The sequence below is a fragment of the Pseudophryne corroboree genome, chromosome 6, assembly GCF_028390025.1.
Source record: "Pseudophryne corroboree isolate aPseCor3 chromosome 6, aPseCor3.hap2, whole genome shotgun sequence".
Classification (NCBI taxonomy): Eukaryota; Metazoa; Chordata; class Amphibia; order Anura; family Myobatrachidae; genus Pseudophryne; species Pseudophryne corroboree.
The window spans coordinates 42,805,130-42,822,487 of NC_086449.1; the positions used below are offsets into that span (position 1 = coordinate 42,805,130).

Here is a 17,358-nt window from a genome sequence, read left to right on the forward strand (position 1 = left end):
ACACCAAGATTGGCAAATTTGCCACTGGCGCCCTGTGCTCTTCACAGATGAAAGGTTCTCACTGAGCACATGTGACAGACGTGACAGAGCCTGGAGACGCCAAGGAGAACGTTCTGCTGCCTGCAACATCCTCCAGCATGACCGGTTTGGCAGTGGGTCAGCAATGGTGTGGGGTGGCATTTCTTTGGGGGGCGCACAGCCCTCCATGTGCTCGCCAGAGGTAGCCTGACTGCCATTAGGTACCGAGATGAGATCCTCAGACCCTTTGTGAGACCATATGCTGGTGCGGTTGGCCCTGGGTTCCTCCTAATGCAAGACAATGCTAGACCTCATGTGGCTGGAGTGTGTCAGCAGTTCCTGCAAGACGAAGGCATTGATGCTATGGATTGGCCCGCCCGTTCCCCAGACCTGAATCCAATTGAGCACATCTGGGACATCATGTCTCGCTCCATCCACCAACGCCACGTTGCACCACAGACTGTCCAGGAGTTGGCGGATGCTTTAGTCCAGGTCTGGGAGGAGATCCCCCAGGAGACCATCCGCCACCTCATCAGGAGCATGCCCAGGCGTTGTAGGGAGGTCATACAGGCACGTGGAGACCACACACACTACTGAGCCTCATTTTTACTTGTTTTAAGGACATTACATCAAAGTTGGATCAGCCTGTAGTGTGTTTTTCCACTTTAATTTTGAGGGTGACTCCAAATCCAGACCTCCATGGGTTAATAAATTTGATTTCCATTGATAATTTTTGTGTGATTTTGTTGTCAGCACATTCAACTATGTAAAGAACAAAGTATTTAATAAGAATATTTCATTCATTCAGATCTAGGATGTGTTATTTTAGTGTTCCCTTTATTTTTTTGAGCAGTGTATATACACAATACTATCCTTATCTTGCGCCAAATTGGGAGCAGCACAACGGGAGAGATCCCTGTTGAAATACCTCAATAGCATACAAGATAAAAACAATTTCCCAAGTGTGCTAAATAAAATGTATTTACAAGGGTTCTTCCAGCATTATTTTCGTAGGTATGGATTGTATACTGGAGAATGTTTGTATCTGGGGACCTGTAACAGACACCCCTCACCAAATAGTCACTCAAACAATTAACTCTAGATACTCCTAGAGATGAGCGGGTTCGGTTTCTCTGAATCCGAACCCGCCAGAACTTCATGTTTTTTTTCACGGGTCCGAGCGACTCGGATCTTCCCGCCTTGCTCGGTTAACCCGAGCGCGCCCGAACGTCATCATGACGCTGTCGGATTCTCGCGAGGCTCGGATTCTATCGCGAGACTCGGATTCTATAAAAGGAGCCGCGCGTCGCCGCCATTTTCACACGTGCATTGAGATTGATAGGGAGAGGACGTGGCTGGCGTCCTCTCCATTTAGATTATAAGAGACTGAGAGAGATTTACTGGAGCTGACTAGGAGGAGTACTGTTACTGTAGAAGTGTAGAGACTGAGTGGAGAGAGTTTACTAGTGAGGACAGTGCAGTTTACTTTATAATCCGTTCTCTGCCTGAAAAAAGCGATACACAGCACACAGTGACTCAGTCACATACCATATCTGTGTGCACTGCTCAGGCTCAGGCCAGTGTGCTGCATCATCTATTATCTATATATAATATTATATATATCTGTCTGACTGCTCAGCTCACACAGCTTATAATTGTGGGGGAGACTGGGGAGCACTACTGCAGTGCCAGTTATAGGTTATAGCAGGAGCCAGGAGTACATAATATATTATATAGTGAGTGACCACCAGACACACAGTGCAGTTTATTTAATATATCCGTTCTCTGCCTGAAAAAAGCGATACACACAGTGACTCAGTCAGTCACATACCATATCTGTGTGCACTGCTCAGGCTCAGGCCAGTGTGCTGCATCATCTATATATATTATATATCTGTCTGACTGCTCAGCTCACACAGCTTATAATTGTGGGGGAGACTGGGGAGCACTACTGCAGTGCCAGTTATAGGTTATAGCAGGAGCCAGGAGTACATAATATTATATTAAAATTAAACAGTGCACACTTTTGCTGCAGGAGTGCCACTGCCAGTGTGACTAGTGACCAGTGACCTGACCACCAGTATATATAATATTAGTAGTATACTATCTCTTTATCAACCAGTCTATATTAGCAGCAGACACAGTACAGTGCGGTAGTTCACGGCTGTGGCTACCTCTGTGTCGGCACTCGGCAGCCCGTCCATAATTGTATATACCACCTAACCGTGGTTTTTTTTTCTTTCTTTATACATACATACTAGTTACGAGTATACTATCTCTTTATCAACCAGTCTATATTAGCAGCAGACACAGTACAGTGCGGTAGTTCACGGCTGTGGCTACCTCTGTGTCGGCACTCGGCAGCCCGTCCATAATTGTATATACCACCTAACCGTGGTTTTTTTTTCTTTCTTTATACATACTTACTAGTTACGAGTATACTATCTCTTTATCAACCAGTCTATATATTAGCAGCAGACACAGTACAGTGCGGTAGTTCACGGCTGTGGCTACCTCTGTGTCGGCACTCGGCAGCCCGTCCATAATTGTATATACCACCTAACCGTGGTTTTTTTTTCTTTCTTTATACATACATACTAGTTACGAGTATACTATCTCTTTATCAACCAGTCTATATTAGCAGCAGACACAGTACAGTGCGGTAGTTCACGGCTGTGGCTACCTCTGTGTCGGCACTCGGCAGCCCGTCCATAATTGTATATACCACCTAACCGTGGTTTTTTTTTCTTTCTTTATACATACATACTAGTTACGAGTATACTATCTCTTTATCAACCAGTCTATATATTAGCAGCAGACACAGTACAGTGCGGTAGTTCACGGCTGTGGCTACCTCTGTGTCGGCACTCGGCAGCCCGTCCATAATTGTATATACCACCTAACCGTGGTTTTTTTTTCTTTCTTTATACATACATACTAGTTACGAGTATACTATCTCTTTATCAACCAGTCTATATATTAGCAGCAGACACAGTACAGTGCGGTAGTTCATGGCTGTGGCTACCTCTGTGTCGGCACTCGGCAGCCCGTCCATAATTGTATATACCACCTAACCGTGGTTTTTTTTTCTTTCTTTATACATACATACTAGTTACGAGTATACTATCTCTTTATCAACCAGTCTATATATTAGCAGCAGACACAGTACAGTGCGGTAGTTCACGGCTGTGGCTACCTCTGTGTCGGCACTCGGCAGCCCGTCCATAATTGTATATACCACCTAACCGTGGTTTTTTTTTCTTTCTTTATACATACATACTAGTTACGAGTATACTATCTCTTTATCAACCAGTCTATATATTAGCAGCAGACACAGTACAGTGCGGTAGTTCACGGCTGTGGCTACCTCTGTGTCGGCACTCGGCAGCCCGTCCATAATTGTATACTAGTATCCAATCCATCCATCTCCATTGTTTACCTGAGGTGCCTTTTAGTTGTGCCTATTAAAATATGGAGAACAAAAATGTTGAGGTTCCAAAATTAGGGAAAGATCAAGATCCACTTCCACCTCGTGCTGAAGCTGCTGCCACTAGTCATGGCCGAGACGATGAAATGCCAGCAACGTCGTCTGCCAAGGCCGATGCCCAATGTCATAGTACAGAGCATGTCAAATCCAAAACACCAAATATCAGTAAAAAAAGGACTCCAAAACCTAAAATAAAATTGTCGGAGGAGAAGCGTAAACTTGCCAATATGCCATTTACCACACGGAGTGGCAAGGAACGGCTGAGGCCCTGGCCTATGTTCATGGCTAGTGGTTCAGCTTCACATGAGGATGGAAGCACTCAGCCTCTCGCTAGAAAAATGAAAAGACTCAAGCTGGCAAAAGCAGCACAGCAAAGAACTGTGCATTCTTCGAAATCCCAAATCCACAAGGAGAGTCCAATTGTGTCGGTTGCGATGCCTGACCTTCCCAACACTGGACGTGAAGAGCATGCGCCTTCCACCATTTGCACGCCCCCTGCAAGTGCTGGAAGGAGCACCCGCAGTCCAGTTCCTGATAGTCAGATTGAAGATGTCAGTGTTGAAGTACACCAGGATGAGGAGGATATGGGTGTTGCTGGCGCTGGGGAGGAAATTGACCAGGAGGATTCTGATGGTGAGGTGGTTTGTTTAAGTCAGGCACCCGGGGAGACACCTGTTGTCCGTGGGAGGAATATGGCCGTTGACATGCCAGGTGAAAATACCAAAAAAATCAGCTCTTCGGTGTGGAGGTATTTCACCAGAAATGCGGACAACAGGTGTCAAGCCGTGTGTTCCCTTTGTCAAGCTGTAATAAGTAGGGGTAAGGACGTTAACCACCTCGGAACATCCTCCCTTATACGTCACCTGCAGCGCATTCATAATAAGTCAGTGACAAGTTCAAAAACTTTGGGTGACAGCGGAAGCAGTCCACTGACCAGTAAATCCCTTCCTCTTGTAACCAAGCTCACGCAAACCACCCCACCAACTCCCTCAGTGTCAATTTCCTCCTTCCCCAGGAATGCCAATAGTCCTGCAGGCCATGTCACTGGCAATTCTGACGAGTCCTCTCCTGCCTGGGATTCCTCCGATGCATCCTTGCGTGTAACGCCTACTGCTGCTGGCGCTGCTGTTGTTGCCGCTGGGAGTCGATGGTCATCCCAGAGGGGAAGTCGTAAGCCCACTTGTACTACTTCCAGTAAGCAATTGACTGTTCAACAGTCCTTTGCGAGGAAGATGAAATATCACAGCAGTCATCCTACTGCAAAGCGGATAACTGAGTCCTTGACAACTATGTTGGTGTTAGACGTGCGTCCGGTATCCGCCGTTAGTTCACAGGGAACTAGACAATTTATTGAGGCAGTGTGCCCCCGTTACCAAATACCATCTAGGTTCCACTTCTCTAGGCAGGCGATACCGAGAATGTACACGGACGTCAGAAAAAGACTCACCAGTGTCCTAAAAAATGCAGTTGTACCCAATGTCCACTTAACCACGGACATGTGGACAAGTGGAGCAGGGCAGGGTCAGGACTATATGACTGTGACAGCCCACTGGGTAGATGTATGGACTCCCGCCGCAAGAACAGCAGCGGCGGCACCAGTAGCAGCATCTCGCAAACGCCAACTCTTTCCTAGGCAGGCTACGCTTTGTATCACCGCTTTCCAGAATACGCACACAGCTGAAAACCTCTTACGGCAACTGAGGAAGATCATCGCGGAATGGCTTACCCCAATTGGACTCTCCTGTGGATTTGTGGCATCGGACAACGCCAGCAATATTGTGTGTGCATTAAATATGGGCAAATTCCAGCACGTCCCATGTTTTGCACATACCTTGAATTTGGTGGTGCAGAATTTTTTAAAAAACGACAGGGGCGTGCAAGAGATGCTGTCGGTGGCCAGAAAAATTGCGGGACACTTTCGGCGTACAGGCACCACGTACAGAAGACTGGAGCACCACCAAAAACTACTGAACCTGCCCTGCCATCATCTGAAGCAAGAAGTGGTAACGAGGTGGAATTCAACCCTCTATATGCTTCAGAGGTTGGAGGAGCAGCAAAAGGCCATTCAAGCCTATACAATTGAGCACGATATAGGAGGTGGAATGCACCTGTCTCAAGTGCAGTGGAGAATGATTTCAACGTTGTGCAAGGTTCTGATGCCCTTTGAACTTGCCACACGTGAAGTCAGTTCAGACACTGCCAGCCTGAGTCAGGTCATTCCCCTCATCAGGCTTTTGCAGAAGAAGCTGGAGGCATTGAAGAAGGAGCTAAAAGGGAGCGATTCCGCTAGGCATGTGGGACTTGTGGATGCAGCCCTTAATTCGCTTAACAAGGATTCACGGGTGGTCAATCTGTTGAAATCAGAGCACTACATTTTGGCCACCGTGCTCGATCCTAGATTTAAAGCCTACCTTGGATCTCTCTTTCCGGCAGACACAGGTCTGCTGGGGTTGAAAGACCTGCTGGTGACAAAATTGTCAAGTCAAGCGGAACGCGACCTGTCAACATCTCCTCCTTCACATTCTCCCGCAACTGGGGGTGCGAGGAAAAGGCTCAGAATTCCGAGCCCACCCGCTGGCGGTGATGCAGGGCAGTCTGGAGCGACTGCTGATGCTGACATCTGGTCCGGACTGAAGGACCTGACAACGATTACGGACATGTCGTCTACTGTCACTGCATATGATTCTCTCAACATTGATAGAATGGTGGAGGATTATATGAGTGACCGCATCCAAGTAGGCACGTCACACAGTCCGTACTTATACTGGCAGGAAAAAGAGGCAATTTGGAGGCCCTTGCACAAACTGGCTTTATTCTACCTAAGTTGCCCTCCCACAAGTGTGTACTCCGAAAGAGTGTTTAGTGCCGCCGCTCACCTTGTCAGCAATCGGCGTACGAGGTTACATCCAGAAAATGTGGAGAAGATGATGTTCATTAAAATGAATTATAATCAATTCCTCCGCGGAGACATTGACCAGCAGCAATTGCCTCCACAAAGTACACAGGGAGCTGAGATGGTGGATTCCAGTGGGGACGAATTGATAATCTGTGAGGAGGGGGATGTACACGGTGATATATCGGAGGGTGAAGATGAGGTGGACATCTTGCCTCTGTAGAGCCAGTTTGTGCAAGGAGAGATTAATTGCTTCTTTTTTGGGGGGGGTCCAAACCAACCCGTCATATCAGTCACAGTCGTGTGGCAGACCCTGTCACTGAAATGATGGGTTGGTTAAAGTGTGCATGTCCTGTTTTGTTTATACAACATAAGGGTGGGTGGGAGGGCCCAAGGACAATTCCATCTTGCACCTCTTTTTTCTTTTCTTTTTCTTTGCATCATGTGCTGATTGGGGAGGGTTTTTTGGAAGGGACATCCTGCGTGACACTGCAGTGCCACTCCTAGATGGGCCCGGTGTTTGTGTCGGCCACTAGGGTCGCTAATCTTACTCACACAGCTACCTCATTGCGCCTCTTTTTTTCTTTGCGTCATGTGCTGTTTGGGGAGGGTTTTTTGGAAGGGACATCCTGCGTGACACTGCAGTGCCACTCCTAGATGGGCCCGGTGTTTGTGTCGGCCACTAGGGTCGCTAATCTTACTCACACAGCTACCTCATTGCGCCTCTTTTTTTCTTTGCGTCATGTGCTGTTTGGGGAGGGTTTTTTGGAAGGGACATCCTGCGTGACACTGCAGTGCCACTCCTAGATGGGCCCGGTGTTTGTGTCGGCCACTAGGGTCGCTTATCTTACTCACACAGCGACCTCGGTGCAAATTTTAGGACTAAAAATAATATTGTGAGGTGTGAGGTATTCAGAATAGACTGAAAATGAGTGTAAATTATGGTTTTTGAGGTTAATAATACTTTGGGATCAAAATGACCCCCAAATTCTATGATTTAAGCTGTTTTTTAGTGTTTTTTGAAAAAAACACCCGAATCCAAAACACACCCGAATCCGACAAAAAAAATTCGGTGAGGTTTTGCCAAAACGCGTTCGAACCCAAAACACGGCCGCGGAACCGAACCCAAAACCAAAACACAAAACCCGAAAAATTTCAGGCGCTCATCTCTAGATACTCCCTCACCTCTTTTCGAGCTCGCACCTTGTAAGAGGTGAGGGAGTATCTAGAGTTAATCATAAAACAAACGTACTGGTTGTATTTTATTGACATCATTTTAGACACATTTCTTGTGAACATTTACATGATGAACTATGTGTAAAATTCCATTTGTTCAAGTTGGCCTTGGGCCTCTTGTTTGGGTGACTATTTGATGAGGGGTGTCTGTTACAGGTCCCCAGATACAAACATTCTCCAGTATACAATCCATACCTACGAAAATAACGCTGGAAGAACCCTTGTAAATACGTTTTATTTAGCGCACTTGGGAAATTGTTTTTATCATATATATATATATATATAGATTTATAGATTTATAGATATCTTATTTGCCTACTCTCCCGAAAATCAGATGGCATTACCAGCCCCCCAGGGAAGTGGGCAAGTCTCACGCATGCCTCTCATCCCCCGCCCGCACCTCACCACTCACCTCATCCCACCGCTCACCGCATCATCCTATTGCACAAAAGGGGGTGGGGCAATGACACGGTTCCTGCTAAATGACACGACGAAGCGATCACATCACCACTCCCCCGTACCGCCTCCTCCACTCCCCCTCTTTTGTCACCTGGCTGCTCCCTCCCGGAGGCAGCAGCCAAAATGTAGGCAAGTATGGTCATACAGAAAGCAATAAAAAGGTTTTAAAACCCATTATACTGCACTAGTTCTTTTGTCCTCTAGGTTCTCACTCATGGGGTCTAATTCAGAGGCAATCGCTGCACCTAGCACAGCCCTGTGCTGGGCGTTCCCCCGCATGTCAGACAATCTGACGTAGATGTGCTAATTTTAGCTAGAGATGTGCGGCGGACTCTTTTGGGGGGTTTTGGTTTTGGATCTGGATTGGTTTTGGTTTTGGATCTGGATGATTATTGAAAAAAAACATAAAAACAGCTAAAATCACAGAATTTGGGGCTAAGCGACACAAGTGGGCGGCACAAACACCTGGCCCATCTTGGAGTGGCACTGCAGTGGCAGACAGGATGGCAGTTTTAAAACCTAGGTCGCAAAGAGCACATAATGCAAAGGAAAAAAAGAGGAGCAAGATGGAATTGTCTTGGGCCCACCCTCCCACGCTTATTTTGTTTAAACAGGACATGCACAGTTTAATAAACCCATAATTTTAGCGACAGGTGGTACCCCTGGAAAAAGCTCGACAAATTCTCCAAATCATAGCTAGCTACAAACATACCACCTCCTTCTTTGATGACTTTCCACATTATAAGAGGCAAGAGGAAGAGGACAGTGTCAAGAAGGTGATTAAAAATTAGAGAGGGGGCGTGGCCTAGACACCAAGCTGAGAGGACGTGATTCCTGAGAGCTCCTGCAAGCCCTGCACTTTGAGCTCAATTCCTGCCCTTTTGGGGACTCCCACTACCCCCATTGTCCCCAGATATCATCCACCAGCGTTTGTGATTGTAAGGCTGCGGCTACGGAGCCGGGGGACTCTTTTAAGGGTCCCTGCAGGTTGTGGCCTTCCCCTCACTGTGAAGCCGGGGACTGAAGTAGATCTCTCCCCCTGGACTGGACGCTCGGCCGAGGAGATCCTTTTGACGGCGGAGCACTGAGGAGTTTACCTCCACGAAGTCAGCAGCGGCAGCACCCGTGACCCTCTCCCCCGGGACCCGGCGGCTGAAGTGCGGAATCTACAAGCCCGGCGGCGGCCCCGTGCGGCCGGTGAGTACCCCCCCCCGCGCCTGCTTCCCCTGGGCGCCCGGAGGCCCTGCAGCACCCCCGCCCTTACAAGAGTCCGCCCGCGGCTGTGGGCGACGTACTGGGTGGTGCGGGAAGATCGCGCAGCTCCCTCCGTCGCTGGACGGCTGCGGCCTACATCCGCCTCACACTGGATCCAGGAGCTGCAGTTTGGATGTGATCCGGCGGTGGGGGCGACCGTGGCGGGCCCTGAATATTGTGACTGTAAGCTCACAACCGCCTCCCCCCTCCACCTAGACCTCTATATTGTGGTAGAGCTGGGAATTTGCCACCCCTCTGTCTGCACCTGGGGTTCCTGGGAGTCCTTGCACTTTTACATTGTGGCAGCCTGGCTGAATATACATAACCTGCTGTCCTAACCTGATTGTCGCCTGAACACCTGGGATGGTGGACGGGAGCTCCCCCTGGTGATTCTTCTGCATACATGAAAAGGTGGCTAATCTCATAGCCCTATCAGTCCTGTCCATGCCAATGTAATACGAATGTTATCTCCTGCCCTTGCCATTATCTACGAGATGTCTTACTAATCCTCGGAACAGTGGAGCCTTCTGATTTATCTATCTCTCGTGTTTGGTAACGTTGAGCTGTTTTCTTCTGTGCCTTATTATGCCTTCTCGACGCAACAAACCCTCAAAACCTGTCTCGCAGCTTTAATTTTTTAAGTCATCTCCGAAAACGTCCCGTCCTAAAGCCACTGGACCCCCACTATGGAAGCAGTTCTTCAAACTCCTCCCCCTATGGTGGCATCCCCCTCTGCATCTACAGTTGCTTCAAGTTTGGACACAGTCGGAGATAGAGATGCCCTCATTGTGGGCACTATGAAGCTACTTTTGTCTCGTTTTAAAGATGAGGTGGCGGCCGAATTTCGTACCACCTTAACGGCATGTCAACAATCTATAGATGACCTGGGGGGTCGCACTGATCATTTGGAAACTAAAATGGAGGAAGTCGTTGGGTCACATAATGGCCTACTGGACTCTCATGATGCGCTAGAGGCGGAGGTGAAACTTTTACGGGACAAGGTCACGGATTTAGAGGATAGATCGCGACGGAGTAACCTTAAATTGCGTGGTGTTCCCGAATCTGTGTCACACAGCAGTTTACATGATTAGGCAGTGGCCTTATTTAAAGCTCTATTACCTCAGTCCCCCTCTACGGACTTCCTTATTGATCGGATACATCGGTTACCAAAGGCCAGAGCGGCCCCAGATGATGCCCCTAGAGATGTCCTAATGAAGCTGCATTACTACCACGTCAAAGAGGCCTTACTCAAAGCATCTAGACCGACGTCTGACACATCTTCTGCTCTTCAGGGACTTCAACTCTTCGGAGATTTGTCCGCAGCCACCCTCTATAAACGACGATCGTTTCATCCCATCACTGCTGCCCTCAGAAAGGCTAATATCCCTTACCGTTGGGGTTTCCCGACTAAGTTGTTGATTTCCCGAGATGGCTCCACTGTTTCTATTTCTACTGCTGAGGATGGGGCAAAATTGCTTAAATCATAGAACATTGCGGGACCCCCTTCGGACTCCTACCCCCCCCCCCCCCCCCCCCCGTCGAGTTCAGCAGGACTGGTCCTCGTTGGGGCGAGAGTGCCGTCTATGGGTCGTGCAACGTATATGGCTGTTATATTTTTGCTGTTATGACCCCAGTGGCTCTCCAGATATAGTTGGCTTGCTGTTTAATTTTTGATTGTGTCCCTATCAGAATTTTTGATTACTGTTGACCTGACGGGGAATTCTGATATGTTGTGAGAGTCGCTGGGCTAATTCTAGTGTTTTGGTTCCTACGTTATGTTACCATGCCGGAGTGCTTTGCTCCGCCTTATCTGCTCTTAATGTTTTGCTCAAACATCTGTGTATTCATCTGTTTCTGTCTTATTAAGATGTTCTCATGTTCACTATTTTACAGTATAAATGTACGGGGGCAGGCGGGAGATATGCCACCAACCCCCCCTTTAGCCCACACAGCCGCCATACTATGGTGACTGGTTATGATCTCAGGAGAGATCAATTTAGTTTTGTCCCTTTTTTTTTTGTGTGTGTGTTTTCCCTCCCTCATCAGGTACATCGGTTTATGCAAGGAAGCTGGTCTGCAGAGTCGACAGCTCTATTTGTAGTTAATTATGGTGTACATCAGGGGTCTTCAACCTTTAAGACAGTGTGGGCCACATAAAAAAATGAAACGAAGCCGAGGGCCACTAAGCTATACTGCGGTATTTAGAATCTAAATTTTAATTTATGATTGTAATGAGACCTTTTCTAGACTCATAAGACCATAAAAAAGACTTCAAAAGATAATTATTGTAATTTAATGAATGAAACATGGTCTACTTTACCTTTGTTATTATAATAAGTTCATATCAGTGGGAAACTTGGCATTGTTTTTGCTTGGCCAGCTTGTCGATGTTGGCATCAATGTTAGAAGTCGCTATGCGCAGAGTATTCTCAAGATGTTGGTCTGTAAGCACTGAACTGGACTCATACGGCAGTATCACTGGACTGGTGGGTATAATGTGGGCATGCTTTCACAATATTGCTGCTGTCTGTCTGTGATGGGGGGAGGGAGGGTATGATAGCGCCTATGTCAAGACATAGGTGCTATCATACCCTCCCTCCTCCCCATCACAGACAGACAGCAGCATTGTCAAAGCATGCTCCCTGCCATCTCTGCTCTTAATACTTAATACACCCCCTGCTGGGTCCCCCGCCACGCCCCCTGCCCTCAATACTAATTTATTCACTGCCATGCTCAGGCTGCCGCACCCCCGTCCCCGCCGCTCCCGCACGCCGGGTTCCTGCACTGCCCCCTGCCCTCAACACTTATACACTTTTATTCTCCTGCCGCAGCCCCCCCCCCCCGCGCGCCGGGTCCCCGCCGCACACAGCCATGCTCAGGCTGCATACATGCTGCCGCACCCCCTCCGCTCCCGCCCGCCGGGTTCCCGCACTGCCCCCTGCTCTCAATGGTAACTTGCCGCACCCCCCCAGCCGGGTCCCCGCCGCTCTCACCCACCTATTCAACACTGCAGGCGGAGGGAGACACAGGGAGGGAGACACAGTAAGGGTGACCAGACCACTGACCAGCCTAAGAGGAGCTACTCCCCTTCTTCACAGGCAACCAGTGACAGTGCGGGGGAGTCACATGACTCCGGGAAAGGGAAAAAAAAAATTTTTTTTTTTTTGTGTTCATATGTGCGCTGCGGGCGGGCGCGTCGGCGGGCCATGGAAACCATAGCAGCGGGCCACCTGTGGCCCGCGGGCCACGGGTTGAAGACCCCTGGTGTACATAGTCTCTATTAATGCTAAAGGGCTTAACTCCCCCCAAAAGCAGAGAGTGGCCTTAAATTATTTTCATAAGCTTAAGGCGCAGGTGGTCGCGGTGCAGGAAACACACTTTGAGAGTCAGAATCCCCCCCCTCTTCACTAACTCACGTTACCCCTATTGTTACACGGCTAATGGCCCCGTCAAGAAAGCTGGAGTTGCCCTTCTTATAGCGCAACATTGCCCGTTTGTTTTGTCCTCTAAATATGAGAACCCTGACGGGAGATATTTAATTTTAGTGGGTCGGTTAGATAATGTTGAGACCACTCTGGTTTCTTGCTATGCCCCAAATACCAAACAAATCTCATTTCTTAGAACCTTTTGTAGAATTCTCCAGGAACATTCCAGGGGTGCGCTTTTGATTCTTGGAGACTTTAATATGGTGTTAGATCCAAATATTGACCGCTCCCGTCCAACCCGAACCCTTCGCAGAAGCCCAACCCAGGATCCCTCAGGCAAATTCGGTCAACTGCTAGCTGAGTATGCGCTGTATGATGTATGGAGATCCAAGCACCCTACAGTGCGAGACTACACCTTCTATTCCCATGTCCATAGCTCATACTCTAGAATAGACTTGGCATTGGTGGATAAGTGGAGGTTAGCGTCTATAAGTAAAGTTGATATATTGCCAATGTCTTGGTCGGATCATTCACCACTTGTAGTAGTTTGGGACATCAGTAAACGGGTAGTCCCCCATGGTCCCTGGAGACTGGGTTCACACCTTCTTGCCCGCCCGGAGGCTCACCAGGCCATCCTGCAATCTCTAGATCTATATCTGGCTACTAATCGCCCCGAGGATACATCCGTTTTCACCCATTGGTGTTCCCTGAAGGCAGTGGTTAGAGGCTCTGCAATTCAAATAGCGGCTAGGCTTAAACGGGATTATAGAGATAGATATGCTTCAGCTGAAAGGGAGGTCTCCCGAATGGAATCTGCACATAAAATCACCCCTACTGACAAATCCCTCTTTAAGCAACTCCTAGCTGCCCGTGATAAGGTAAATATGTTTGCCTTGGCAGAGGTTCACCGCAATCTGCAGCGGCTTAATCAAAAATATTATATTTTTGGCAATAGAGCGGGGCGCCTGCTGGCACGTAAACTTAAACGTAGGGCTAAAGAACGCATACATGCTATTCATACGTCTACTGGCATTAAAGTTACGGACCCGGTTGAGATAGCTAATACATTTGCCGAATATTATTCGCGGCTATATAACCTCAAAGATGACCCTGGCACCCCTCAGCCTACTCTGGCAGATATTAATGGGTTTTTGGAAGGGTTGTCTCTCCCCGCTATTGATTCTAAGACTTGTGAGTCCCTTAGCTCTCCCTGGTAACTCGAAGAAGTCGAGGCAGCCATAGATTCCTGTCCCATGGATAAGGCCCCCGGCCCAGATGGGTACCCTTCCAATTTTTATAAAAAGTTTAAATCGACCCTTGCCCCCCTTTTAACGTCAGTCTTTAATGAAGCCTCCGACTCCACATATTTTCCGAAGGAGATGTTGGAGGCCCGGATAGTCACTATCCCTAAACCAGGCAAATCACCCACAGTAGTTCAGAATTACCGTCCAATAGCGTTGCTGAACACTGACCTTAAATTATTTGCTAAAATGGTTGCGAATAGGATATCCCCTCTTTTGCCTAGTTTGATTAACCCTGACCAGGTGGGATTTGTTTTGGGCAGGCGTCGGACAACACACGGAGGGTTATTAACTTAATTGAACACTGTCAGACCCAGGGGGAACCTCTCGAAGTAATTTCTTTAGACGCAGAAAAAGTATTCGACAGGCTTCATTGGGATTATCTACGGGCCACCTTGTGCCGTTTTGGGTTTGCGGGCAGGATACTCGACTCCATCCTGGCTTTGTACTCCTCGCCGTCGGCTTCAGTTTTCACCAATGGTTCCAACTCCTCTATATTTAATATTACTAATGGTACTCGTCAGGGTTGTCTCTTGTCACCCCTGATTTTTGTCCTGGCGGTTGAGTTTTTGGCGGAGCGGATTAGGGTACTAGACTGAGTTGTGGGCCCGATTGTGGGAGGGGTGCCGCATAGAGTCTGTCTTTTTGTTGACGATATTTTAGTATGCCTTAGAGAACCACATTTACATTCCCTCCTGGATTCCTATGCGGCGGTCTCCTACTATAAGCTGAACACTGCTAAGACTGAGGCCCTCCCTCTGAATATTTCTGATAGCGTGCTTAGACATTTAAAGAATGATTATAAATACGCGTGGCAACTTAAATCGCTTAAATATTTGGGTGTACATATCTCCAGGGAGGGGGATCTATTGGGATGTAACTACGATCCACTCTTTCGGGCATTTGAACTGTTTATTAAGGATTGGATGATGCAGGAGGTCTCCTGGGTTGGACGGGTGGCAGCTGCGAAAATGGTTCTCTTACCAAAATTGATGTACCTTTTCCGTACTATCCCCAGGTCCCTCCCTAAAACTATTTGTAATAAGTTTAATCGTTTATTATCCAAATATATATGGGGGGGTTCGAAGCCGAGGATAGCGAAATCCACCTTAATTGCTTCAAAGTGTACAGGTGGTGTCGCTTATCCAGATTTAGAGAGGTACCATACTGCTTGTTTACTCACTCAGGCCAGAGATTGGTTCACACAGAACACTTTTAAACCATGGGTATCCTTAGAACAGAACACTGTATCTCCCTTTACTCTGCCGGACTTGTTCTGGCTGCCCACCAGTTTAGTCCCTCCTAAAGTTGCTGATTGTTCTGCGGTCCAAGCAACGTTGTCGGCTTGGCGAACTGTAACTAGATCCCTCCCAGCGGGATCTCTGCCCTCTCCCCAATTGTCTCTCCGTGCTATAGCATTATTGATCCCGGATTTACACCTACATCATTGGCAGGACCTAGGCCTTTCCACCCTACAAGATGTCCTTAGAGAAGGTGTTTTAGTCCCCTTTTCCCTACTCCAGGAACAATTTCATATACCTAAACAAGATTTTCACAAGTATCTGCAACTGCGGCACTGGCTTCAAGGCTGCCTTCCCAATCAAGTTCCCAACGCTGGTCTCCCTAAAGTAGTGATGTCTCTTCTAGTGCCCAGGGGTAATAGAGGTGGCATCTCTAGATGGTACCAAAACCTTGTAACTGAATTCCGCCATGGAGTATTCCCCTCACAGACTAAATAGGAAAGGGACCTCCCTAAGGTTTTCACCGAACAAATATGGAAAGACATATTTCAATCTTGTTTCAAAATTTCTAAATGTGTGAATCATTCTGAAATGTATTACACATTGGTTCATAGAGTATATTTTACACCGGAGCGACTGCATAAGATTTGGCCTGATGTCTCCTCTGGTTGCTGGAGGAACTGTGGGATGGTGGGAGATATCCTTCATATTTTTTGGTTATGTCCCGCAATCCAACCGCTCTGGCGTGAAGTGTTTCTTCTCATCTCTAATATACTAGGAATGATTATTATAGCTGACCCCCTCTTGGCACTTTTCCATCATTACTCTGGTGAGTTGTCTAGTTGTGATAGATACCTTTTGGGACATATTCTTATAGCCTCTAAGGCCGCTATTGCTCACAAGTGGAAGTCGGCGGTTGTCCCCAATATAATGATGATAGAAAATAGAGTCCATCAACATTACGTTTTTGAAACAGCGGAGGGTATTTGCTCTTCAAGGGCTTTCTCTATTAGTAAGAAATGGTATAAATGGTCCCTTTATAAGGAGAGATCAGGCCAAATTGGAGTATCTGGTGCCTCGGCTGACTTACCTGACCTTTCTGTGCTGCGATCCCCGGCTCACGCAAGACCTTAAATTACTAAATGATGCAGACTCCCTTACTTTACCTTTATTATATTCTGCTTGCATTGTTATATTATGATTATTATGACTTTCCTGATGTACACCCTTCCGTCCCCTTGTCTCTATTTGTTCTGTTCTGTTAATGTCCTTTTTGTTTTGTTTTTTTTGGGGGGGGGTTTCTCTTTATGTGTTTTATTATTTTCTATCTACATATTTGTCTGTAACTTTACTGAAAATCCAATAAAAATGTAATGTTAAAAAAAATATATATTTATATTTTCCAGTGCACCAGTCAGTCTATAGTAGTTAAAAAATTGGTTGGTAAAAGTGTGTCACATGAAATGCTGCCATTTTGTCTTATTTCAGTAATGGCTACCAGGCATCAGGCAGACACTGATTGTGACCACTGATTATCTATTGCTGTTTTCTGAAAACAAAGGTAAAAAACTTGGATTATTGTAGTTTATAACAAAAGTTGAGGACATGTACTGTCAGAAATTATATGTTGATAATCAGTGTTTCATGTGGTTTTATTTTAGTGAAAGAGTTAAAACAAAGATGATGAGATATGGTACCCACCTGAAAACATTGTTATAAAGGTAAATGACCCTGTACCAGTTAATGCAAGGGGCCTTTTTTCATTTCCTGATTAATGTATTTGATGGTTACGTCCGTGATGATTTTCGGGTTACATCCGTTACATATACATTCCATTAAATATCGTCGAGGTAATAAGAATGACTTTCCTGAAAAATGTACTAAAACTATCTGTGTGGTTTATGCTTTATTGTAAAAAAGTATGGAATAAATATCTGTTGTAGTTTCAAAAAAAAAAAAAAAATTAGAGAGGAACATGCAATCAGGAACAACACACAGGCTTTCACCTCTACTCCTATATTGGTGTGGAACAGAAAGGACTTCA

At 46.9% G+C, this 17,358-nt stretch overlaps 1 long non-coding RNA gene across 1 annotated transcript in view; it reads left to right on the forward strand.

Moving 5' to 3' along the window:
• The window catches only part of LOC134934800 (uncharacterized), a 38,789-nt gene extending 21,752 nt beyond the window's left edge, over positions 1-17,037 (forward strand). The window contains exons 2-3 of the long non-coding RNA XR_010179811.1: positions 16,803-16,875; positions 16,976-17,037. This is a non-coding gene — a long non-coding RNA (uncharacterized LOC134934800). The remainder of the gene's footprint in view (positions 1-16,802; positions 16,876-16,975) is intronic.
• Positions 17,038-17,358: the final 321 nt, after the last annotated feature.